We start from the raw sequence: 27,053 nt of genomic DNA, 5'->3' as shown, positions 1-27,053 counted from the left end.
ACAGTACAGAGAAGTCCTGTGCACCCTTCACCCAGTGTCCCCCAGAGGCGACAGCGGCAGCTATACAGGTGACAGGTGCAGCCGCCACTACGGGCTGACACTGGGGACCCACAGGCCTCCTGCAGATAGCACCAGCTTTACGTGCGCTCATTTGTATGTGTGCGTATATGTCGCACGTGCACGCCTAGTTCTGTGCTATTCTACCACATGTGTGTATTGATATAACTACCAGCAAAGGCAAGATGCCCAACTGTTCCACCGCTACAAAAGAACCAACTCTCCGCGCTCCCTCTTTGTGTTGCTCCACCCACCTGCATCCTGTCACCAGGAAAGAATAGCAAGAGAGGGAGGATCTGAGTGCTGTCTGCTGGGCCAAGGGCAAGACCCATCCCCTTTGATGCCCTAGAAGCCTCTCAGCAAAGCAAGTTCACCATGAATACAGATTGCTTTGAATGTCCCCACTTTGCAGCTGAGGAGCAAGAACAGACAGGTTCAGCAACTTAAGGTCCCACTGCCTTCTCATGATGCACTAGCAGGCTGTCTCTATTTAGATGATCCCAACAGCTTCGTGCCGGAGAAGGCAATGGCACCCCACTCCAGTACTCTTGCCTGGAAAATCTCATGGACGGAGGAGCCTGGTAGGCTGCAGTCCATGGGGTCGCTAAGAGTCGGACACGACTGAGCGACTTCACTTTCACTTTTCACTTTCATGCATTGGAGAAGGCAATGGCACCCCACTCCAGTACTCTTGCCTGGAAAGTCCCATGGACAGAGGAGCCTGGTGGGCTGCCATCTATGGTGTCGCACAGGGTCGGGCACGACTGAAGTGACTTAGCAGCAGCAGCAACAGCTTTGTGCAGAGCGTGGTGTGTTGACCGTGTGTCCTGGAGCAGAGGTCAGGGAGCTATGCAGAACCCACTCTCTCACTTCAAGGTCTCATCCCTTAATCTCTTTGTACTTCCCTGTCCCCGGGGGTGAAACGGTCTATCAACAACTTCAAATAGTCACGGTGAGGAACTGATTACAAAATACTCGCACAGTGCCAAGCATAAGGGAAAAAACATCTTTGTTCCCCAAATGCCAGCAATGACCCCAAAATACTGAAGAGAAATTGCTGCTCCTCTTCCCCCTCGCACTCCCGTCTCCGTGGGGAAGGTGGGGGTGATCTCGGAGGGTGAATGGCCCTCCAATCTGTAGCTCAGCCCCTCCTCACAGCTGCCTCCGCTCATGGCCCCACACACGGCACACACTCCAGGGCCTGTCCGCGTGGCTCTGGGATGCAGGGAACAGGCAGGGGACCCCCAGCTTTCAGTTGCTCTTGCGACCCTATGGCTAAGTTCTCTTCCTGAGACTAGAAGCTCTGGCTTCAGGCTTCCTCCTCCAGTGCAGCTTTCGGCAGTAATAAAGCCCTCACCTTCATCCACATTGAACATCTCTATTTCTCATGTGGTCCCCAAGAAACGAATGGGATTGATGGTGACCTTTAAACTCCAAAGCCAAGCATGGTTCTGGGCACAGAATCTCTGCCCTAAATAACGCCATACTTTTGTTTAGAGTGATTTGCTCAGAATTACTGAGAGACGTGTGTGTGCGGGGGAGCTGTTTGGGAGTTGGAATGGCAGGGGATGAAGGGAGGGTCAAGGAAGATGGAAAGAAAAAGAGAGAAGCTAGGGGTCGGACAGCTCTGGGGTCTTTAAAGGGCACCGAGGGGGTGGGATGGGTCAGCCGCTGCCCTGGGGTCCCCCTGCCTGAGACCATCAGCTCAGGCCATCACCCCCACCGAGTCTGCCCTGGCCCCGAGTCTGGCAGCCAGCAGGCAGTCTCATTCCCTTTCTGCCCGCAGGAGTGAACTCTTGGTTTCTGGCAGTGTGGCTTCTCCTTTCTCAAGGGGAATTCCTGCCTGCATCTAGCGGCCACCTTCCATCTTTTGGGGTAAACGCCGAGGTAACCTATGGGGTCTCGCTCTCCCTCCCCCTCTCTTTAGGGCCAGGAGCTTCCCTGGCTGCTCAGTCAGCGCCAAGAGGCCACGAGGTCAGCCTTCCCACCTGGCTCGCCGCCTGCCCTCCAGCCTCCAGGGCAGCGGGCACATCCTTCCTCTCCAACAGTAATGAAATCTCCCCTCTGCTAGGTGCCCTGCCGGGTCTGGGGTCAGCATTTTTATTCACTCAGCTCAGCCCTGTGCTCCAGCTCAGTAATTACACCCAACACCTCATCGCAGACAGGCCTGACTCAGCCCACAGGCCTGGCTTCCCTGAGCCATCACCTCCTGGAAACTTAAACAGGCTTCTCTGGTCTGCAGGGACTGTTGGTGTGTGACTTCGCTCCCTTTTCTGGGTCCTAACCTGTCATCCGCTCACATTGTTGCCCCTCCCCCAACACACATACTCAGGACAACCTGCCCAGGCCTCCCTCTGCTCCACCTGGCTGAATCCTATCCCTCAGTCCTGGCTTTCCTCATGTCACATCTCCCCCAGGAAGCCCTCCTGGGTTTTACTACACCACCTCCCTCTCTGTTCAGGTGCTTGTAGTGACTTCTTGCTTCTCTGAACTTGAACAGCTAGCACTGGGCGTGGTTTCTTGTTGTTTAGTTACTCAGTCATGTCTGATTCTTTTGCGACATCATGGACTGTAGCCCACCAGGCTCCTCTGTCCATGGGATTTCCCAGGCAAGAACAATGGAGTGAGTTGCTATTTCCTGCTCCAGGGGATCCTCTTGACCCAGGGATAAAACTCACGTCTCCTGCATGACCAGGTGGATTCTTTACCACTGAACCACCTGAGAAGCCCCTATGGTTTTTTTATAGGTCTATAAAATGCATCGTGACTAGATGAATTGATGAGTGGGTGAATGAGCACATGGGTGGATGGATGAATGAGTGAATGAGTGTACCCTCATATATCTAACTTCTCCCTCTGACTCTTAACCGCCTGCTATTTGGTTTTGTTTTTTAACTGCTTCACGGGATGACCCTGAAAGGAAGGGACCTAAATGTTATTTATTCATTACCCAGGTACATTCAGTAAAGCCTTGTAGTCTGCACCAAGCATGAAACATGAGACTATAGAAGAACTAATAAAGTATGTCTCCGCCCTTGAGAAGCTCTATCTAATGTCATGGCCCCTGTCTTGTAGGGACCCTCTTGAAAATAGGATGGAATCTGTGGACCCTCTCTCGAGAAACATACACACACACACACACACACACATGAAATATGAGTCAATTTCAAGAGCTCCTGAAATCCCTGGCCACAGTTTAAAAGCCCCTGGCCTGGTGGGAAAGAGAAACACATTAATAGATGATTTTAATGTCTTTTTCTAAGGGCTGTGCCAGGAGGCATGGCCAGCTCGTAACTGAGGGTCAGAAAAGATGCAGTGATTAGCTCACTTTGAGTGGGATGATGTGTCTCAGGGAGGTTGGAATCAAGGAAGAGATTTCAGAAGGGCTGGATCTTGAGCAGTGGGAATAAATTTACCAGACAGGCAAAGGGAGAGGAGAAGGAAGATGAACGTGAACGAGCACATGCAAAAGAGTGACTGCCAGGGGTGGGGAGAGAAGACTTGGGAGTGACTGCTGAAGCTCTGGGGTTGCTTTCCCGGGCGACGACACGCTCTGTGATTAGACAGTGATGACGGCAGCGCAGCCTCGTGACTATGCCAAAACTCTGAGTCACACACCTTAAGGGGTTAATTTGATGGCATGTGAATTGTGATTCTTAATTCCATGTGCCAATCTGGCAAAGTCATGATGCCCAGTTGTTTGGTCAGACACCAGTCTAGGTGTTGCTGTGAAGGCATTTTTTAGATAAGATTAACATTTAAATTAGTAAACTATGAGTAAAGCTGATTACCTCCTGTAGTGTGGGTGGGCCTCATCCAATCAGTTGAACATCCTAAGAGAAAAAGGCTGAAGTCCCTTGGGGAAAAGGGTTTCTGCCTCCAGACTGTCAAGCTGCAACATCCATGCTTCCTCAGGTCTCCAGCCTGTCAACTTACCCTGCAGATAGATTTCAGACTTACCAGCTTCCATAGACATGTCAATCTCTCTCGCTCTCTCTCTCTCTCTCTCTCTCTCTCTCTCGGTATAAACATAGCCTATTGGCTCCATTTCTCTGGAGACCTCTGACTAATACCTTAATTATATCTCAAGTCTAAAATTTTATTAGTAGAGGACTGATTAAATAAATAATGGTAAAACCATAAAACACAAGTACACAAGCATGAACCAGGATGGAACCCTCAGGGTGTGTGTAATAAGATGGCTCAGCATGACAGGCAGAGACAGGAGGGAGCTGGTCGGGCAGGCAGGAGCAGGCACAGCCATGCAAAGCCTTGATTATCATGCCAGGCTTCTACTGCCTGCAGGACAGTGAGCTATTAGTTAGGGCTATTTTTGGTTGCAAGCAACAGAAACTGATGCTGATTAACTTCAACAGAAGAAAGGAGCTATGAGTAGACTATGGAGATACTCACATCCAGAAAATACTTAACAATCAAATCCAGAACCTACCAGGGACCAGGGCCGTTCCAGGAGAAAGGCACCAGGAATTCATGGATAGGGTTTCTTTAGGATAATCAATTACCGCTACTTTTGGTTCTAGGATACTGTGGTCAGGCTTAGAAAAGAGAATCTGGCCACATTTTAGTCCCTGTGCCCAACTCTTAAATGGCGAGGGCAAGGCAGGACCCCATGTACAACTTTCCTGCCAGTTGGGTGGTATCTGGGAAGGAAACGAGGACAAGGGGCTGGCAGATAGATCCGCAGGAATGCATGGTGCAGACAACACTGGGGTCCTGGCGCAGCCAATGGACACGAGCAGGGGCTTGGTGTTCACTGAACTGTATTGTGGAGTCTTCATTCCAACCATGACAGTGTCCCTATACCCTGGGCTGTGTCAGGACCACAGACACCCTGTTGTCAGAGAACAGACTATTTAGTGGGAAGACTGGAGCCTCTTTGGGCTTCTAGCTGTGTGGTGTTTGATCAAGTCACTTAGCCTCTCTGAAACTCAGCATCCTCATCTGTCTAGGGCAGGCCATTGTGTGCATCTCCTAGGCTTCCTAGGAGGATTAAATGTGGAGACACATGCGACAAAACCTGGTTCAGGGTCTGACAAGTTCCAAGGGCTCTGTTCTTCTTCAGGGACCGTCTCTAGTCTTGACAATGATGCTGAGTCAAGCAGAATTACATAGGGGCCTTGTCAAGTCAATTTTCAATTAAACGGAGACTAGCCATGATCTAGGCTGGGCCTGGGGCCAAGGATGTGGGTCTTGGTACAGGAATCAGGTCTTTTATCTTTGGGCTCCCTGATTTCTCTTGTCATGCGCCCTACCCTGCCTGAAGGCTGCCTGCCTCCATCTGAGTCTGTGTCTTCAGCAGCCCCCTCTCCCTTGTCTCTGAGAGGTGGAGGATGGGGCCCATGGAGACTCAGACCTGCCCAGCTCCTTTGCAGATTCCCGGAGGTGGCTTCCAAAACAGTCCCTCCAAATTCATATGACTCTGAAGGTGGGGTGTCTGTGGGGGCTGCTGTTGCCCCCTCAGGCTCAACTCTGGGCCATCAGACACCCTCTTTGTCCAGGGCTGGGCTCTGTGTGCTTGAGTTTGGAATATGGAGGAAGACGTGTGGTCAAGGAGGGACAATGCCACCGCTGGAAGGAAGATAGGTTCCTTTACTAGGCCCAAGACAAAGGCCCCACACAGGCCAGGATTTGGTGAAGGCGTGAAGAATCAACTCTAACTCCCACTGGCTATGGCTGGAGAGGAAGGGTAAATGGGAAAGAAGCAGGAAAGAGGGAGAGAGCCAGAAAGCTGGGCAGAAAATGGGATTGAGAGAAAGAGAAGGGATCAGAAGGTGAAGAGATCAAGGAGCCAGACAGAGCAAGGAGCCCAGCTGAGTGATGTGAGAGAGGGAGAGGAAGAGAGGAGGGGACGAGGGCAGAGAGGGAGAAGGAGGAGGGAGAGCAACGGGCAGACAGACAGAGCTGGGAGACTGGATGAAGAAAGGAGAGAAGCAGGGGAGCAGGGAAGAGAGCGAGTGAGCCAGAGGGAGGGGGCCAGGGCGAGAGGGGACCCTGCCTCAGTAACCTCCAGCCTCCTGCAAACACTCACGATGGAGGCGGCCTGCCAAGGCTTGGGGAGGGGCCACGTGCCTGCCTCGCTTGTTTTCGCTCTCTGATAAATGACAAGCTCTAAATGGTCTATTAGAGCAGAGTGAGTTCTACAAGTGCCTCCGCCCACCACCACCCGCTGGGGAAATGCACTATATTTATAAGGTGACTCATGTGGCTGCCACACCCCCTGGGGATCCAAGGCTGAATGCTCGTCATGACTTCACCTTCAAAACACCACGGGGACCGTGGGCACAGGCCTACAGAGGTGTTCGTGGAAGGAGACATTCGGGTGAGTGAGTTTGTCGGGCGAGTTGGGGGTGCGCCTCCCGTGGTCGCAGGGCAGTGGGGTGACGGCAGCATAGGCCGACGCATCCGTGGACGGCTTGGAGTCGGTGCCTTCCTGTTGCCTCTTCCAGGATCCTTTTCCCCGACGCCCAGAGACTTGTCTAAGAGCTTTTGTTTCTCTTGGAAGCAAAGTGATGAGGTGGAAAATGGTTGCCCGTCCTTCGGGTCGCAACTCAACCCCCATTGCAAGCTGTCTTAGTACTACCAGCCTCTACTTCACTGCATTCCCAGAGTCAGAATATTTCATTTATTAGTGAGCTGTTCTCATCATCGGTAACATCTCTCCTGTCCAATAGACTGAAGGATGGTGATGGGCTTGGCTCAGTTGTATTTGTAGCATCACGGTATCTTCTTAACAAGCATTTACAGAATGGTGGTGGTGGTTTAGTCACTAAGTCGTGTCTGACACTTGCGGCCCTGTGGACTGTAGCCCGCCAGGCTCCTCTGTCCATGGGGTTCTCCAGGCGAGAATACTGGAGTAGGTTGCCGTTTCCTTATCCAGGAACTCTTCCCAACCCAGGAACTGAACCCAGGTCTCCTGCATTGCAGGCAGATTCTTTACTAACTGAACTACCAGGGAAGCCTAACTAACACTCTGTGAACAAAAATGTGACGTTTTGGTGTCTAGTGATGCTGAAGCTGTTATTTTAACAGTCATTTTGCAAATAAGGAAAGTGAAGCTCAGAGACATTTAGGAACTGATCTGAGGGACCAAACTAGAAAGGGAAGGTTGGTGCTTTAACTCAAGTCTGTCTGATTCCAGAGTCATTCTAACCATCACCCTGGAAACTTGCAGCCCCACACAAATCATCATTGACAGACACTTGCCCGAGTTATAGGGTGATTTGCACTCTCCCCTTGCACGCTAACTCCATAAAACAAGCTTGATGTTTCTAAATAGAGAGAAGCAGGAGGGACTGTGGCAGATAAAAGACGTAAAAGGGACTGTGGCAGATAAAAGACACGATCTTAAAACGAGGAGGCAGGTTCAGCCGGTTTTGAGGGGGCTCAGAAGCTGACCTTAGGCAGATCTGAGCCATATTCCAGTGATAGTCACAAGAGAGCCCAATGGTTGCATTTCCTGCTGGGTGGGGATTTTGGCTTTCATCCTTTTAGTCTGAAGGTCCCCTGACATGGGTCACCCTAGATTATTCCCATCACAACCCAGGTAGCTCCAACCCCACTCTCACCTTAATTTCAGGGCCTGGATAGGTGTGCCTGATAAACACCCATCTCAAGAGCCTAGAGATAAGATCTCTTAGCTCAAACTGTCCAGATATTCAGGCAGAAGGCCCACTTTTGACCCCATTCATGCTTGGAAAGAAGACTAGAGTAGATTAAAGTGAAGAAAGGCTATTTCTCCCATATGATAGTTTAAATTTAGAATTTAGGCTTAGGACTGCTAGGAGACACAAGGAATCTAGTTATGAACTATTTGAAATACCATTAGACTACAGATAAAATCTCTTAGGACAAAGGAGCTGGGGACAGCAGTAGCGAAATGCTTCTCCTGACAAGTACTCCACTTGTATGGCTGTGAATGTCACCAGGACTGTACTGGTGGAGAAAGGAGTTGGTGGAAAAGAGCTTTGGAAGGAATAATGTTAGAATTAAATCTCTCCCCCTCTCTCTCCCTCTCTCTGACAGACTTGGCCTTGTACATTCTTCACTCTCATAGCATACTAGATCAAATCTTTCATAATTCTGCCAGAATTCTTTGGGCTTTTAAGACATCAATGCTGAAGCACCAGCAAAAACAAATTCCATCAGAATCTCTGGGGGCTATGGCTTTTGACAGGGGTGTGATGCCTCAAAATACCAGCATCCCATATACCTGCTTCTGGGCCCTGCCGTCCATCAACCATGAGTCCTGGAGAAATTACTTCAGTTACCTGATGCTTGGTTTCTTCAAAGGTAAAGTAAAACAAATAATTGTATAGATTTCCTGTGACACTTATGAGGATAGACTGGCTGGAGACACAGGTTCAATCCCTGGGATGGGAAGATCCCCTGGAGAAGGAAATGACAACCCACTCCCATATCCTTTCCTGGACAGTTCTATGGACAGAGGAGTCTAGGGGGCTATATTCCAACGGGTCACACAAAGGGTCAGACATGACTAAGTAACTGAGCCCACATGCATGCATGATATAATAGCTGGAAAGAACCTTACATAGTGCCTGACATGCAATAGGAATTTAAAAGTCAGCCGTTGTTGGGACCTCCCTGGTGGTCCAGGGGCTGAGACTGAGTTCCCAAAGCAGGGGGCCCAGGTTCAATCCCTGATCAGGGAAGTAGGTCCCACAGGTGGCAAGTAAGAGTTTACACGTGGCAGCTAAAAATCCTACATGTTGCAACGAAGATCTAAGATTCCCCAGGCTGCAACTAAGACCTGGCACAGCCAGATAAATAAATAAATTAATTTTTAAAAAGACTTTTAAGTAATTGGCCATTTCTATAATTATTGTTGCTATTTCTACTAGTTAGTATTGAATAATCCCTGGCAAAAAGTCTACCCTTCCTTAAACCTCCTGGGGAAAAAAGTGAACTCGACCTGAAGTATCTGGGTTTACAGTGGGTGGGCCACCACCGTAGGAGGATGGGTGGTGTCACATGAAGTGTCTTGTGCTGTCTAAGTGGCAGATCCTTCTCAGAGTGGACTCCAAACAGTGTTTCCCGCTAACAACTCCTTTAAAGGTATTAATACCTCCTTGCCTTCTCCAGTATTCTCAACTGGCCTACTACCCTGCCATCAGAGGGAATGCCAGTACCTCACAATTGGTGGAAGATGTGGATTGCAGAACATCCCATAACCACAACCAACATTCTGCTAACCAAGTTGGAGGGGAGCAAAATGCTTTAGCAGATGATAAAGGATCAGGATTCCAAAAGTTGCTTTACTATACACAGGAACAGAGAATAAGATTTAGAAATACAGGCTCAGAGGCAAGAAATGTCAGTTGCAGTTCAGATATGATCATGTGGACCACTCAGAAAACAACCCATCACACATGAGGCCTTTCTTTCCACTAGAAAATAAAGTACAAATTGCTATCATTGTAGAAGGTGGGTGGGGTTATTCTCACCTCTCTCTGTGTTGTGGTAATAAATCTTAAATGAATAAGCTTCTTTAAAAGTGATTAGATATAGATTTTTCACTAAGGTACATTTGATCTGACTTCTACATTCTTCAATGAACTGACTACAGACGAATGAGAAATACAAAGTGTTTTTTATATATTTACTTTATAAACATAAAACAAAACAAAAGTGAAGTGAAGTTTACAGCTTGGATGAGACGTTAAGCTGTTATGTAAGTTTGTCACTGAGAAAATACGTTTGAAATTTTATATCAGGAAAACACAATTAAGCAAAGATAAAATTAAATTGGAAACTTTCCTGAAAGTCCAGTGCTTAAAACTTTCTTTCCATGAAGGATGTGCAGGTTTGGTCCCCAGTTGGAAAGCTAAGATCCCATAGGCCTCGTGGCCAAAAAGCTAAAACAGAAAATAGTAGAAATGTAACAAATTCCGTAAAAACTTTAAAAATGGTCCACACCAAAGAGAAAAAGAAAGGAAAGAAGAAGTTAAATTGGAAGCCCTACTGTGAACTTGACTTTAAATATTTTCCTACCTCTGTCACTAAAAGTGGCCAGAGAAGCAGCACCAACTCTCGCGTGCCCCCTAATGCCCAGCTGTGGTCTTCATACTCTTCTCCACGGAAGGAAACAATGGCTCTTTGGAGGGTGGCCTCAGGCAGGGAGGAGACAGCAAGGGTGCTCTCCCTAGTATCACAGGGCAGTTGTGAAGGAACCCAGACGCTGGGTGAGAGAGGCTTCCAGCTGTCCAGCTCTGACACTTTGAGTATGAGATGAGACTGACAGCTGTCATAAATGGAAACAGGATCTGTGAAGGGCCGTAAGTTCCTAATGAAGCTCCAAACAGAAAAGTTGATCTAAATTGCACAGAAAGGGCGAGCATAATAGAGTCTCATTTTACATTATTTTTAATAGCTGCCTTGTGTTATATATGAACGATGCTAGTTCCTCTATTAAGCATATCCTGGCTCTTCTCTCTTTCCTTGTAAGGAAGAAAGCGTGGATCTTGAATACATTTAATAGCCTTAGTTAAAAAAATAGAAATTAGTAGTCGTGCCCAATAAAAAGGGGAAACCAATAATGTATAGGAGATGCTGAACTGGGTGAATGTCTTCATGAAGAAACTGAACTGCTCATATTTATCCCTGGTTTCCTAAGAAATGAAACATTTTAGGAAAACCCTCTGGGTTCAGAAAAAGATCTATGAGAAATGGGCTTTTATAGTCTTAAGTACAGTAATCTTAGAAGACCCTGTTGAGGTCCCAAATAAGAATCTGTAACCTCAAAACTGCTGGCCTGAGATGATGCTCTTTTTCTTTTGGTTCTGGAGGAAATCTGTAATCCTAGAAGAAATTGGATTTTTTAAAAACCGAGTCCTAGGAATCTATCATATTAATTCTAAGAATGTAACTCTGGAAAGTATAAAACGAATGAAAAATATGATATATACAAAATATGGTCTGTATACTTTTGTAATTAGTTTCAGGGTAATGTAAGCATGTATTTTTCAGTCACTTTGATGTTTTCTGTGCATCTTAGCTGACTTTTTAGGTGTTTGAAGCTTTTAGGAGAGTCTGAACATTAAACTTACAGTTTTAATTAAAACATTTGGAGAGTGTGGTTAAATAATTTTGTAACCAATGTTTATAAGTAAGAGAAATTGAAATTGGTTTAATTTTTAATAAGTTTTGATATACCAATTATGTAAATAGTGTTTGAACATCAAGAGAAAAATTATTTAGTAGGTTCATAGGGTTGAATATTAAACAAAGAACAAGGAGGTGTGTGTGTTCCTCCTGGTAACAAATGTCCCACAGGCATTAAAGGAGCCGAAAAACAAGACATTACCCTTATGTAACCATACCAAGAACAGAAGAGACTGATGATTATTTTTCCTCTGGAGTATGCTGTACTACGAGGGATTGGGGACAGGAGGAAAAGGGGGCCACAGAGGATGAGATGGCTGGATGGCATCACTGACTTGATGGACGTGAGTCTGAGTGAACTTCGGGAGTTGGTGATGGACAGGGAGGCCTGGAGTGCTGCGATTCATGGGGTCGCAAAGAGTCAGACACGACTGAGAGACTGAACCGAACTGAACTGATGCTGTATTATGGGCTTCCCCGGTAGCTCAGCTGGTAAAGAATCTGCCTGCAACGCAGGAGACCCCAGTTCGATTCTTGGGCCAGGAAGATCCCCTGGAGAAAGGACAGGCTACTCATTCCAGTATTCTTGAGCTTCCCTGGTGGCTCAGATAGTAAAGAATCCACCTTCAATGTGGGAGACCTGGGTTTGATCCCTGGGTTGGGAAGATCCCCTGGAGGAGGGCATGGCAACCCACTTCAGTATTCTTGCCTGGAGAATCCCCACGGACAGTGAAGCCTGGTGGGCTGCAGTCCATGGGGTCCCAAAGAGTCAGGCATGACTGAGTGACTAACCGCAACACAGCACATGCTGTACTGTGCTTGCGTTTTCATACGGGAATTTTCAGAAATGGAGAAATCTTCAAGTCTGACAAGAATTGATCAAATGGAGCTTTTTCAAGTCTTATGTGGAAGATAAAAGAGGTCTTTGAGGCAAGGGTCCTAACCTCTCACCCAGTTGTCTTCAGTGCTCTCTGCCAGTACCACTCTCAAAGACCGAATTTCACTTCTTTTTTTCCCAGTACTCTGCTATTATTGGCTTCCCTGGTGGCTAAGGGGTAAAGAATCCGCCTGCCAATCCAGGAGACGTGGGTTCGATTCCTGGGTTGGGAAGATCCTCTGAAGGAGGAAATGGCAAGTATGCCAGTAGTCTTGCCTGGGATATCCCATGGGCAGAGGATCCTGGTGGGCTATATAGCCCATTGGGTTGTAAAGAGTCCAACATGATTTAGCAGCTGAAAAATAACAACTACTGCTATTATTATTATTGTTAATTTTAACCCAAAGAAGCAGTATTTTATCTTATAGGAAGCAATAGGCCATTTCTTTCTCAGTGCCTCCAGCTAGTAACCTCTTCAAAATGCCTGCAGGCAACAAGCCCCCAGTTTTCTCAGCAACCAAAAGTCCCCCCAGAAGTCCTGCCTCCTGTATGACACCACCACACATTTTTGGAATCCTCTGATTTGATGCCTCCTTGACAAGTTACTTGCAATCTCCATTTCAAAATCCAAAGAAAAGAGGATTAAACATTTGAGGGCAAATGCCTTGAAAAACCTGCCTACTTCTTGTTTTCATTTCTTTTTCATTAATTGCCTCAAAAGTCATGCGTGGAACTCAGATCCATATTACCATTTCATTTGCAGAAAGTGTTCAGTTGTCAGTGTTATTTTATTTACCTTGAAAGTCCCATTGAACGGTTATCTTGAAAGCGAACACCTTGCAAGAACCTCTTCTTTTTCACTTTAGAACTCACAGTGTATTCTTTTTAAAAGGAACCCAAGATGCCAAAATTCTCACATAGAAACTTAGACATGCAGGTGATTGTTCTGAAGATAGAAAACTGGGCTTGATGGGGAGATGGTTCCCCTGGGAAACTGAACATGGAAAATTGAACTTGGAGTTGCAAGATCTTGCAGTAAACCCTGAGACAGGGGCTGGAATTGGAGTTTCTGGAGTCATTGTGAGTGCCCAGGAGGTAAGACACCCTCAAGAGAACGTACAAGGGAGCATCCCAAAGGCTGGAGGGACCCACACCATCACTGGGACCGTCATTAGCAGCAGGGGCTCTCATGGGACTTAATGGCCAGGGAAATTTCTCCTCCCCCCATGAGTGGGGCTGATTTCCTTGTCCATTGAAGGAATCAGATTAAAGGATCTCATATTCTCTGCCTATATCTGTGATATCTTTCTGGCCATCATGCTGCCAAACTTTATGACAATTATCTAAAAACTAAGAAAAAAGTATAGAGAGTATCAAACAAATATGACTACCATAAAGTATATTTGAATAAGACCCCGAGCATAACCTGGCCCATCAGACCTTGATGTAGGCGTCTTGGATTCAACCTGCTACTCCAAGCTTCCTGGAGGCATGAAGATCCAAGATCCGTCTCAGTGACCCTTCTCTTCTGAAGCTCTCTCTGCCACCTTCCCACCACAAGCTGACATTTTCTCATCCTCCATGGATGCATGTCTATTGGAGTTTTGGAAATAACTCTTGTAAAAATTAATAAACAGAAATTTCAATTAATTAATTGAGATACCGGAAGCTCTCATGCCCTGTGGTGATAGCAGACTCCAACAAGAGAAAGAAAGGCTCTTCTTTTTTGGCAGGGATTCAGCCAATGAAAAGCTACAGACTTTCGGTTTTTATAACCCTCCCAACTTCCCTTCCCCCTTCTATAAAAGTACTCTCCTTCTCTTGACAGGTGGGAACCTGCCCTCGGCTCACCATAGTCGCAGACCCCAAATTGCAATTCTCTGCTGATCCTGAATAAACCCATCTTTGCTGGAGAAATATCTGACAGTCTGTTTGTTTTAGGTCAACACTCTATTGCAAATATTAATTCACAGTTCTCTGAAGATGTGAGCGCTGAGGGTGGAACCTGTGTTGGATTCGTCACTCTCTCTCCAGTGCCTGCAGGGGGCTGCGCATGGCCGCGCTGAAAGCACATCTGTTCGATGAATGAACAGAGACCAATAGCCACTAACGGTGCTAAACCAGGCTACTAGGTAAACAGTTAAGCGCCAGTCCACGAAACCAAGAGTTTCTAAAGGTGGGTATATATTAGACCTACAAAAAGAAATGTTTGCTTTCCGGTAGGCATGAAATCCCTGAGTGTATTTACAGGTCCTAGTAACATACAGAAAATACCTTCATCTCTGAACCCAAGGGGATGCCATTTATGATAAAATACTTTGCAATTCAAAACTGTCTCTGAGCTTCATAATTTATGTCAAGCATTACTGCTAGGATGTGATAAGAATATTTTCATTTTTCCTGAATCTGAGGAACTTGAGACTCTTTGTTGTATAGTAGGGAGGGATGTGTTAATTTGTGGAATAACAATGGTTTTCCCTGAGAATAGATTTCTGAAGGCAGAAGTCCACAGAAACAGGCTATTTTATTTACCAAAATTTCCTCTACAGGCAAAATTTCAGGCTGGTAACCATTTCAATGAGTCACATCACTATCCCAAAACAATAACTTAGAAGCCATGGATGAAAGGTCAAATCACAACATGTCTATTTTTTAAAGCTAAGCGAGAATCTTTTCTATTCATTGTTTATCAACAGTATGCCTTTAACTAACTAGCCATGAAACCAGAGTTAAAAACCCAGATTGAAACTAAAAAAGCAGTCTGCCTGTAATGCATGACACTAAGACAACTACATCGGAGCTGAGAGAAGCAGAACCCGTGCATTCTCACGGGGACTGGGAGCGTGCGTCTAGTGATGCTTCCTCATCTGTTAGCGTAATGAATCAGAAATATGATCATCTGAAAACTTGGAACTGCAAATTACAAGCAAGTCTAAACCAAAACCAGCCCGATAATCATGAAATCATCCCCCTGACCCCAGGAAGCATGGGCCACATGCACCCCCTAAACTTATCATTGAAGCTGAAGGCTGTTGAACCATTCAGGTTTTGATCCTGAGCTGAGTGGAGGGTCAGCTTTCCTAGGGGGTGAATTCCTGAATGAATCTGATCCCTTAGCAAGGGAGCAGCGGGAAAGGGAGGGAGGAAGTGGAAGTAGGGTAAATTATCAAGTGTGCGTGCCAGCATTCTTTCAGGGCCCTTGAAACTCTGTGGATAAGAACTTTTTCAAAGGGGCCCTTGCGCCAGTTGTGTGAGGAGAAGCATCCAGAACAGAAAGATATTTTGAGACTTCTTGGAACTTTGTGACTTTCTCCTTTTGTTTTGTTATTTTTATCTCCCCTGTTTCCTTGTCTTACCAGCCATGAGGACTCTTAACTTAGAAAGACCTAAGAAAAGCTGCCAGCTTGTTCCTGGGACAGCGTGTGGGAGGCCACCTCTCTAGGTCTCAGATGGGAGTCTGGGAAGATCACCCCGACAGAGACTCTCCTCTTCCCAGACAGAAGGAAGCAGACCAGCGTGTACAGAAAGCACTCAGGCTGGTGGCTGGCACCCAGCAGGTGTCAGTGTGAGGCTGGGGTGAGTGTCTGGAAAGGGATTTGATACAGAGGGAAGCAGAGCAGTGGAGGAAAAAGGCTTTGAGGTGGTCAGAGCTGGTTCATCTCCCAGTACTGCTGTTAACTGGCTGTGTGGCTTTGGGTGGGTCACTTGTGCTCTCTGAGCCCCAGTCTCTTCATCAGCAAAATAAAAATGATAACACTGAGCCCAGAGGAGTCTTGTGAGAATCAGAAATGATGTATGTAAAGCATGTAGCAGGATGGGGCACTTAGTAAGTGTTGCATGAATGGAAGCTGACTTCCCTCCTTCTGGTCCCATGCACTATAATTATTTTTAAATGTTAAGATGCCTTATCCTAGCCTTGTGTCTTGAGAGTCTCTTGGACTGCAAGATCAAACCAGTCAATCCTAAAGGAAATCAACTCTGAATATTTATTGGAAGGACTGATGCCGAAGCTGAAGTTCCAATACTTTGGCCACCTGATGCAGAGCCAGCTCATTGGAAAAGACCCTGATGCTGGGAAAGACTGAAGGCAGGAGAAGAAGAGGATGACAGAGGATAAGATGGTTGGATGGCATCACTGACTCAATGGACATGAGTTTGAGTAAACTCCGGGAAATAGTGAAGGAGAGGGAGCCTGGCGTGTTGCAGTCCCTGGGGGTCACAAAGAGTCAGACACAACTGAGAGACTGAACAGCAACAAGCCCTGTGTCAGCCATACCAGCATGACTGTATCTTGTTGCTTACCCCCTGATGTGGGGCGGGAGGCAGAGAATCAACAAAGGTGCCAGGACTGTGTGGCCATCATGGGCTTTGTGGATGAGTGACAGGAGTGCGATCCACCTCACTTGAAAGCACCACAGATGTGCCCCATCTGCCACACCATGTTGCCAGGGACCTCGGTGCTCAGCTGAATCTCCGTGTTTCCCTCAGCTTCTGGGTGAGGTCACTCTGATTATTCAAAGTACCTGGTCTCTCCCTGTTTTCCCCAGGACACTGACCTTATCTATAGGAAGCTGAACTCTAGAGTCAGCCAGAATTTAAATCTGGCTCCACCATTAACTAACTTAGTAACTTTGGACTTGGTGCTTTTGCTTCTTTATTCCTGTTTTCTCATCTGTAAAATGGGGATAATACCAGTACCAGCTTTATAATACTAGGAGCATCTGTGGTGAAAATTCAGTGAACTTGCACCCATAAAGGCTTTGGAATGTACAAAGCACTGAATAGATGTCAGTTGTCACTGTGACTATGGGGACCTACAATTCCACCCCGTTCCTTACCCGAGTGGGCTGACTTACAGGCCAGCGGGGCAGACGCCACCATGGCCAGCTTCCCCACTGGGCTTCTGTCCCCATCAGCCTGCTGGGGGCCTCCCCTTCTGTGAGCTCGCCTCTCCCTCTCACAGCGACTCTCTCAGGTTTGGGATAAAACCATTCCCATTTCGCAGGTGAGAAGGCTGAGGCCCAGAGGGACTGTATGCCTTCCTGGAGATCTGCCTGGCAGTCTGAAGCAGAGGCAGCGCTTCGTCTAGGTCTTCCTGACCCCACGTTTGCTGCTCATTCACCCCCGCCCCCGGGTGTGCAGGGTCAAGGCCCAGCCGGTGGAAAAAGGGTCAGGAACCCACTCCCACACCCCAGCTCCCCTGGGGTCCTGGACAGGCGCTGAAACTTCCCGCCCCACAGCCTCCTCTCCTCCCACCTGGCTGCCAGGAGGCCTCCAACACAGTGAAAAACGAGCCACTAAATGTATTATGACTTGTGAGGCTGTCTTAATAATTAAGTTTTATTAAAGCGAACACCAAGAAATTTCCTGACATGGCCTGCCTGGCGGAGCTCATCAAAAGGTGATAAACGAGTGGGTTCTGGGGAAGCGGTATCTGGACGGGAAGCAGGGGCGCAGAGAAGCCGCGGGTGGAAGAGCCGGAGGAGGCCGGGGCGCCCCTGCCCGGCGGCACAGGGCCAGGCCGCCCGCCTTCCTGCTCCGGCCTCCTGCCAGGCCCCGGGGCGGCGGGCTGGTGTGCTGCGGAGACAGACTTCAGAGCCCAGCGGGGCCACTGCTTACGGGGTAGCTTACCTCTCTGAGCCTCCCTCCCTCCTTCAACTATAAAAGAGGGGTATGAGTATATACCCTAGCAGGTGGGAAACTGCGGGGTAGCGCAGGGAGCTCAGCGTGGCGCTCTGTGATGACCCTGGGCGGCGGGGTGGGAGGGAGGCTCAAGAGGGAGGGGATGCGCGTACGCATAACGCTGACTCATGTTATACGCCCAAACCAGCACACCTCTGAAAAGCAATGCGTTGGTTTGCGTCCATGAACCAACCCAGACGTGTTTCTCTTCTTCTCTGCCTCCTCCTTCCCTTGCTTCCTTCTCTATATTAGTTCCTTGGAAGTAGCAGGGCTTCTTCAAGCTTTTATTTGTCAAAGAAATTTCTCCATCTAGGGACGCTGAGGGACATGAAGAACATTAGCCTCCATAGCATTTGCTATTCTGTAGCTATTTCTTGAGCACCTGCTGTGTACCTAGCACTGTGCTAGGTTCTGGGGACAATGAAATAACAAGGAATATGTAGCTTTGACCTTGAAGGGCTTTACAGTGCCCTGGAGAGACAGGTTGATCAAACCACCACACTAATACATGTATGGTTAGAAACGGAGCTACTGCTCTGAATTTTGCCTGGACTCGGAGGGTCTGGAAGGTTTTCTGAATTGGAATCTGAGAAATGATAGGAATTTTCTAGTCAACGGGTATGAAAGCACAGTGAGAGAATATTCTAGAACATGTGCAAGGTCCCAAGAGGGAGAGAGATGGCCTGTACCTGCCATTGAAAGAAGACCAAAGTCTGGGGCACGAGGAATAGGAGAAAGCAGCAGGAGAATCAGGCAGGTCTCATGAATTTCAGGAAAGTCACATTATGAATTTTGGATTTTTTTACCTTAAAGTTCATATTTAACCACTGAAGGGTCTCAGAAGGGATGGCCAGAGTGATGAGCCTTGAGTTTTGTGAACTGTGTTTGGGAAGACAAGCCGTGGGGTTTGCAGGACAGGTGTGGGAGACCAGTGAGATGGCCCTTGCAGCTGTCCAGACAAGAGCGGCAGCTGTGACCAAGATGGTTCGAATGGAGATGGAGACAAGTAGGGAAGGTTAAGAGATATTCATGAGACAAAAATGAACAGGACGTAGTGACAGATGAGGTGCGGGTCAGAAGAAAGAAGGCAGTGTCAAACCTGGCTTGCATAGCAGAGTGACTAGAGGGGTCATTCTCTGGGGGGGGACACCAAGAGGAAGATGCAATCATAGAGGACAGGGCCTGAGTTCAAGCTGGCATATGCACGTGAGATGGAAAAAATGTGTTTCAGGAAATGCTGAAAATAAGGGGAAATTAGGATTGTAGAACATCAGTTGTAGAAGTGGGACAGGAAGGATGAGGGAGATGGGGAGGGATGGGAGACATCGAGATCAAATGCAATGATGGGTTTCCTGAAGTGATGAAAGTTAGCTGTATCATCTTCAGACACAACTCTGAGTGCTCCTGCATCAGCATTCAGATGGCGATATATTTTAAAGTTACATAGTTTTTCCTGTATAGAAGTAATTCATGCTCATACTTAAAATTTATATAAAAGAATAGTTCAGAAAGGTGTAAAGTGCAAGATGAAAGTCACTGGAACCAAGAGAGATCATCCAAAACGGGCTAGTATGGGCTGTCTTTCAGAATTTAAATTACCTTTCAGAATTTAAAAATGGGGAGTCAGGTTCTCTGAGGAAAATGCGTTTGATTTCACTGATTTACAATGCTGTGTTAATTTCTGCGGTACAGCAAAGTGATCATATATATATGTGTTACATATATACACAAGCTACATGCATATGCACATTCTCTCTCTCTTTCTAAAGGTGTTTATTTGTTTATTTGGCTGACCTGGTCTTCGCTGCTGCACGCGGGCTTTCTCTAGTTGCAGAGTGTGGGGGCTACTCTCCAACTGCGGCGCACAGGCTTCTCACTGCAGTTGCCCGTCTCCCGGTGGCGCACAGGCTCTAGGGTGTCCAGGCTTCACTAGCTGCTGCATCTGGGCTCACCAGTTGCCGTTCCTGGGCTCCAGTGCTCAGCAGCTGTGTCACCTGGGCTTAGTTGCTCCGAGGCATGTGAGATCTTCCCCACAGGGATCCAACCCTTGTCCCCTGCATTGCAAGGGAGATTCTTAACCGCTATACCACAGGGAAGCCCCTACATTCTCTTTTTCTATATTATTTTCCATATGACTTATCACAGGATATTGAATAGTTTTCTGTGCTACCCAGTAGGACCTTGTTGTCTAACCACTCTATATATACTAGTTTCATGTACTAACCCCGAACTCCTAATCCATCCCCCCAACCCCCCACCCCCGGCAAACACAAGTCTGTTCTCTACGTCTGTGAGTCTGTCTCTGTATCATAGATAGCTCATATGTGTCATATTTTGTTGTTTTCCTCTTTCAAATTATGAAAGTATGATAAAACATTTACAGCAGACTTGGAAAATACAAAACAAAGTAACATACAGTTCTACTATATATTATAATTATCATTTGTGCCATATTTTAGATTCCACATATAAGTGATACCATATATATATATGCCTTGCTGTTCACTTAGTTTGATAATGTCTGGGTCCATCAGTCACCGAAAACTAACCAATCTAATCACATGGACCACAGCCTTGTCTAACTCAATGAACCTATGAGCCATGCCATGTAGGGCCACCCAAGATGGCTGGGTCATGGTGGAGAGTGCTGACAAAAAGTGGTCCACTGGAGAAGGGAATGGCAAACCACTTCAGGATTCTTGCCTTGAGAACCCCATGAACAGTATGAAAAGGCAAAAAGATAGGACACTGAAAGATGAATTCAGATGACCATTATATCTACTACTGTGGGCAAGAATCCCTTAGAAGAAATGGAGTAGCCATCATAGTCAACAGAAGAGTCTGAAATGCAGTACTTGGATGAAGTCTCAAAAATGACAGAATGATCTATGTTCATTTCCAAGGCAAACCATTCAATATCATGGTAATCCAAGTCTATGCCCTGACCAGTAATGCTGAAGAAGCTGAAGTTGAACAGTTCCATGAGGACCCAAGACCTTCTAGGATGAACACTCCAAAAAGATGTTCTTTTCATTATAGGGGACTGGAATGCAAAACTAGGAAGTCAAGAAACACCTGGAGTAACAGGCACATTTGGCCTTGGAGTACAGAATGAAGCAGGGCAAAGGTTAATAGAGTTCTGCCAAGAGAATGCACTGGTCATAGCAAACACCCTCTTCCAACAACACAAAAGAAGACTCTACACATGGACATCACCAGATGGCCAACACTGAAATCAGGTTAATTATATTCTTTGCAGCCAAAGATGGAAAAGCTCTCTACAGCCATCAAAGTCAAGACCGGGAGCTTACTGTGGCTCAAATCATGAACTCCTTATTGCCAAATTCAGACTTAAATTGAAGAAAATAGGGAAAACCACTAGACCATTCAGGTATGACCTAAATCAAATCCCTAACAAATACAGTGGAAGTGAGAAATAGATTTAAGGGACTAGATCTGATAGACAGAGTGCTTGATGAACTGTGGACAGAGGTTCGTGACATTGTACAGGAGACAGGGAGGGATCAAGACCATCCCCAAGGAAAAGAAATGCAAAAAAGAAGAATGGCTGTCTGAGGAGGCCTTACAAATAGCTATGAAAAGAAGGGAAGCGAAAAGCAAAGGAGAAAAGGAAAGATATACCCGTTTGAATGCAGAGTTCCAAAGAATAGCAAGGAGAGATAAGAAAGCCTTCCTCAGTAATCAGTGCAAAGAAATAGAGGAAAACAATAGAATGGGAAAGACTAGAGATCTCTTCAAGAAAATTAGAGATACCAAGGGAACATTTCATGCGAAGATGGGCTCAATAAAGGACAGAAATCATATGGACCTAACAGAAGCAGAAGATATTAAGAAGAGGTAGCAAGAATCCACGGAAGAACTGTACAAAAAAGATCTTCACGACCCAGATAATCACTATGGTGTGATCACTCACCTAGAGCCAGACATCCTGGAATGCGAAGTCAAGTGGGCCTTAGGAATCATCACTATGAACAAAGCTAGTGGAGGTGATGGAATTCCAGTTGAGCTATTTCAAATCCTAGAGGATGATGTTGTGAAAGTGCTGCACTCTATATGCCAGCAAATTTGGAAAACTCAGCAGTGGCCACAGGACTGGAAAAGGTCAGTTTTCATTCCAATCCCTAAGAAAGGCAATGCCAAAGAATGCTCAAACTATTGCACAATTGCACTCATCTCACACGCCAGTGTTCTTGCCTGAAGAATCCCAGGGACGGGGAAGCCTGGTGGGCTGCCATCTGTGGGGTCGCACAGAGTTGGACAAGACTGAAGTGACTTAGCAGCAGCAGCACGTGCTAGTAATGTTCAAAATTCTCCAAGCCAGGCTTCAGCAATATGTGAACCGTGAACTTCCAGATGTTCTAGCTGAATTTAGAAAAGGCAGAGGAACCAGAGATCAAATTGCTAACATCCGCTGGATCATGAAAAAAGCAAGAGAGTTCCGGAAAAACATCTATTTCTGCTTTATTGACTATGCCAAAGCCTTTGACTGTGTGGATCACAATAAACTGTGGAAAATTCTTCAAGAGACGGCAGTACCAGACCACCAGACCTGCCTCTTGAGAAATCTGTATGCAGGTCAGGAAGCAACAGTTAGAACTGGACGTGCAACAACAGACTGGTTCCAAATAGGAAAAGGAGTACGTCAAGGCTGTATATTGTCACCCTGCTTATTTAACTTACATGCAGACTACATCATGAGAAACACCGGGCTGGATGAAGTACAAGCTGGAATCAAGATTGCCGGGAGAAATATCAAGAACCTCCGATATGAAGATGACACCACCCTTATGGCAGAAAGTGAAGAAGAACTAAAAAGCCTCTTGATGAACGTGAAAGAGGAGAGTGAAAAAGTTGGCTTAAAGTGCAACATTCAGAAAACTAAGATCATGGCATCCAGTCCCATCACGTCATGGCAAATAGATGGAGAAACAGTGGAAACAGTGGCTGACTTTACTTTTTGGGGCTCCAAAATCACTGTAGATGGTGACTACAGCCATGAAATTAAAAGACGCTTACTCCTTGGAAGGAAAGTTATGACCAACCTACGTAGCATATTCAAAAGCAGAGACATTACTTTGCCAACAAAGGTCCGTCTAGTCAAGGCTACGGTTTTTCCAGTAGTCATGTATGGATGTGAGAATTGGACTGTAAAGAAAGCTGAGCACCGAAGAACTGATGCTTTTGAACTGTGGTGTTGGAGAAGACTCTTGAGAGTCCCTTGGACTGCAAGGAGATTTAACCAGTCCATCCTAAAGGAAATCAGTCCTGAATGTTCATTGGAAGGACTGATGTTGAAGCTGAAGCTCCAACACTTTGGCCACCTGATGTGAAGAACTGACTCATTAGAAAAGACCCTGATGCTGGGAAAGATTGAAGGCAAGAGGAGAAGGGGACGACAGAGGATGAGATGATTGGATGGCATCACTGACTCAATAGACATGAGTTTGAGTAAACTCCAGGAGTTGGTGATGGACAGGGAGGCCTAGCGTGCTGCAATCCATGAGATCGCAAAGAATTGGACACTACTAAGCAACTGAACCGGAGAAGGCAATGGCACCCCACTCCAGTCCTCTTGCCTGGAAAATCCCATGGATGCAGGAGCCTGGTAGGCTGCAGTCCATGGGGTCAGGAAGAGTCGAACACGACTGAGCAACTTCCCTTTCCCTTTTCACTTTCATGCATTGGAGAAGGTCATGGCAACCCACTCCAGTGTTCTTGCCTGGAGAATCCCAGGGATGGGGGAGCCTGGTGGGCTGCTGTCTATGGGATCGCACAGAGTCAGACACGACTGAAGTGACTTAGCAGCAGCGGCAAGCAACTGAACTGACTGACTGAAGTCCATCAGATGAATTGATCTTGAGCATAAATTTAAGTTTTCATAGTCTTATTAACAAGGGAACCAGAAAAGATGAAAAGAATGAGCTGATTTGCACTTCTTAGGGCAATGTGTCTACATGGACAGGGATACACAAGGGAGGTTTTTATGGGCCAGACTTAGAAGGTCCTTAGCTGACTTTCTCTTACATTAAAATTGGTTAGAATTCAGTCACATGACCATCCCTAAACTCAAGAGAGCTGGGAAATTCAGTCCAGCTGTACACCCTGGAAGATAGGAATTTTGTGGTCAGTTAGAAGCTACAGGCCCCGGAGGAGCTGAATTTTAATATTTGGAAAATTCAGCATTAAGTACAGAAATATAGAAAGGAATCAAACCCTTTGTATTAAAATATTTGTGCTTTGAAATAAGTTGTATCTATAAACTTGTGATGTTTAAGAAAATATGCCTTTGTGGAATCTTGGATGAACTTTTCCATTCTGATGTAAAATGCTTAATTGAGCAGTTGATTTAGAATTCTGATTTTAAGTTGAAAGCTTACTCAGTTTAAATAAGTACTGGAACCTATAAAAGAAAATAGTCTTTACCATATTTATAAGTTTAATGAATTGGATTAATAGCTGTTACTTGAATATTTGAAAAGGTTTGGTAGACAATTGAAGTACTTAAAAGATTCAAATATATTAAATCTATAAATGCAGTTTACAATGTTTAGAGCAATTTAATTAAACACATTTGTAAATGAGAAGAAACATTTCTCAAAGGTCCCCTTAAAAAGTGATTGTTAAAATTTGCTAGGCTTATAAATAAATAATAAAATTGGTAAACGGAACTTTAAAGTTTATGGAAGAACCTGAATCTATATGAATTTGTAACTTTATTAAATTGAATATTAATTTTAAAAACCAGCCTTTGAGTACTATATTCAATGCCCAAAAGCTTCTCTTGAGGGGATCAAATTAATAGATTTTTGTTATTAAAAATACAATTATGATTAAAAACTCAACCTATATAGAAGGAAGAGATGAAGTCCCTAGGCTCATCCCCCAGGTAACCATCTTTACTGGTTTCTTGTGTATCCTCCCAGAAATATCCTTTGCATACTCATATAATCTCCCCTCCTCCACCACTGTTTTTACACAGAGGTTTATTCTGCCTGATATCTTGCATTGCTTTTTCACTTAATGATATATCTTGGAAACATGTTTGTGCCTCTCATAAAAACAAAGATAACAAATGTTGCTTTTCATCTCTCTCCTCCAGGTCATGGACAAATTCCTCTCCAGAGTCAGTTGTTTCATTGTCTCTACTCCTCTCCTACTCACTCCGCAAAGCCCCTGGTTGCACAAAAATGGTACTTAGCCAGAATACGAATGGCTTCTGTGCTACCAAACCCACTCAGTTCTGCTTTGTCCTGATCTGCAGCTTTTGAGGCTTTTCTCTCTTTCTTTTCCCTTTCTGGGCTTTCCAAATTCTCTCACCTTCTCCTGATGCTCCATCACCTTCTATCCTTATATCCTCTCCTACCTAAACATTATATCTGAGAGAACCTTAAAAACCTGGACCTTAAATATCCTCTTGTTATCCTAGATCTTTTCATGAAGTGACCACGTCTCTGCCCAGGGCTTCCTTTCCACCTATATGCAGATGATCCATACATTTATATGTCCAGCCTGGAAGCCTCCTTCAAGTTCTCAATGTTCTCAACAGATGGGCAACTGCTTAAACAGCACCTGGTCCTAGACGGTTCAAAGGCAGGTCTGGCTATATAATTTGCTGGACCACTGCAAAATGAAAATTCAGGTCCCCTGATTAAAAAAAAAAATTCTTAAAGATTTCAAGATGGTCATTATTTAGGAGGCGAGAGTGCTACACAGTTTGTGGGATCTTAGTTCCCAGACCAGGAATTCAAGCTGGCCATGGCAGTGAAAGCGTGAGTCCTAACCAGTGGACTGCCAGGGAATTCTGTCAGGATGGTGATGGAAGAGCATTAAAGCAAGGATGGGTCCCTTTGCGATTGCACAAGTCTGGCACCCGTGAAGCTGACCCTGCTCAAAGGTATCTCAGACCCAGGTCTAAAAAATCACATCCCAGCCCCTACCTCGCCCCCCGCCACCAAATTCAACTTTTCTTGTCTTTGCTATATTAATAGATGGCACCACCGCCACCATCCAGCTATGTGAGCCCAGAAACCAAGAGTTACCTTTGACCCTCCCTCTCCTGCACAACCACATTATCCAGGGTACCACCAACCCCTCACATAGGTTTCCACACTTCTTAGGCTAGCCCAAGGGCCATCACCTCTTAGCTGGCCTAACGCAATGGGTTTCTCTCTGATCCCCCCACCACCTTCCTCTCCACATCATTCTGCAATCTCCAATATGACCAGAGAGATTGTTTTTTTTTTTTTTTTTTTTTTCAAAATATAAAGCTAAGGAAAATATAAAGCTGGGGAAAGATCCAGATGCTGGGAAAGATTGAGGGCAGGAGGAGAAGGAGGTGACAGAGAATGAGATGGTTGGATGGCATCACCGAATTAATGAACATGAATTTGAACAAACTCCGGGAGACAGTGAAAGACAGGAAAGCCTGGCGTGCTGCAGTCCATGGGGTTGCAGAGTCAGACATGACTTAGCGACTCAACAACTACAACACAGCTAACCATTACAACTCATCCCTCATTCCATAACAATCCTTGCTTTAACTGCTGCCCATTAAACTCTCCCACAGAATGTTTTTTCCTTTGACTCTTTGCATGTTACTTTTGACACATAAAAGCTTTTATATTTTTGTAATCAAGTTGGTCAGTCTTTTCCTTTGTGGCATTGGAGACTGGTATTCTCAGAATGATTCTATAAAAATATTGTCCATGTTTTCTTTACTTATTTTGTAGTCTCACTTTTTTATATGTAAGTGTGTGATCATTGTTTGGGTGTGAGACGTGAGGCTCCAGCTTTGTTTTATTCCAAACCCCTTGTTAGCAACCCCTGGCTGAGCCATCTTCTCCTCTGAATCACAAACTGACCTGGATCTGGCTCTGAATTCCCATTTGTGTCGAGTTTATTTCTGGCCTTTCCATTTTGTTCCATTGATCTCTCTTGCCTTGGGTACAAGTTTTCTGATAGCCTGACTTGATTCAAGGATAAAACCTGGACTCTTTTCAGGGTTTGAATGTCTTTCCCTCAATCCCCCATAAATAACAATTCCTTCCACAGAGTTTTTCTCTTTAGTTCTTAAGAAGAGATGAGGACAACAGAAGTTCAAGACTCTATTTTCTGATGAAGTCTGGAATGCCATTACTCTGGGCTATTGATTGAGGGCAGAGTTTTCAGCCAAGATGATGGTGGAGTTGATATCCTTGTATGGAAACTGAAGAGCCCAGCAGAGATGAATCCCCCCCTTCACAGAACGAGCTGGAAGTCTGGATTCCCGGTGCTGTGC

The 27,053-nt window shown here is 45.8% G+C and overlaps 1 protein-coding gene across 3 annotated transcripts in view; it reads right to left on the bottom strand.

Annotated features, from left to right (window-relative positions):
* KCNIP1 (potassium voltage-gated channel interacting protein 1) overlaps positions 1 to 27,053 on the bottom strand; it is a 403,203-nt gene that overhangs the window by 266,651 nt on the left and 109,499 nt on the right. The gene's annotated exons all lie outside the window — the stretch shown is intronic.

The sequence above is a fragment of the Bubalus bubalis genome, chromosome 19, assembly GCF_019923935.1.
Source record: "Bubalus bubalis isolate 160015118507 breed Murrah chromosome 19, NDDB_SH_1, whole genome shotgun sequence".
In the NCBI taxonomy this organism is placed as follows: domain Eukaryota; kingdom Metazoa; phylum Chordata; class Mammalia; order Artiodactyla; family Bovidae; genus Bubalus; species Bubalus bubalis.
This window is presented reverse-complemented; position numbering and strand designations above follow the sequence as displayed.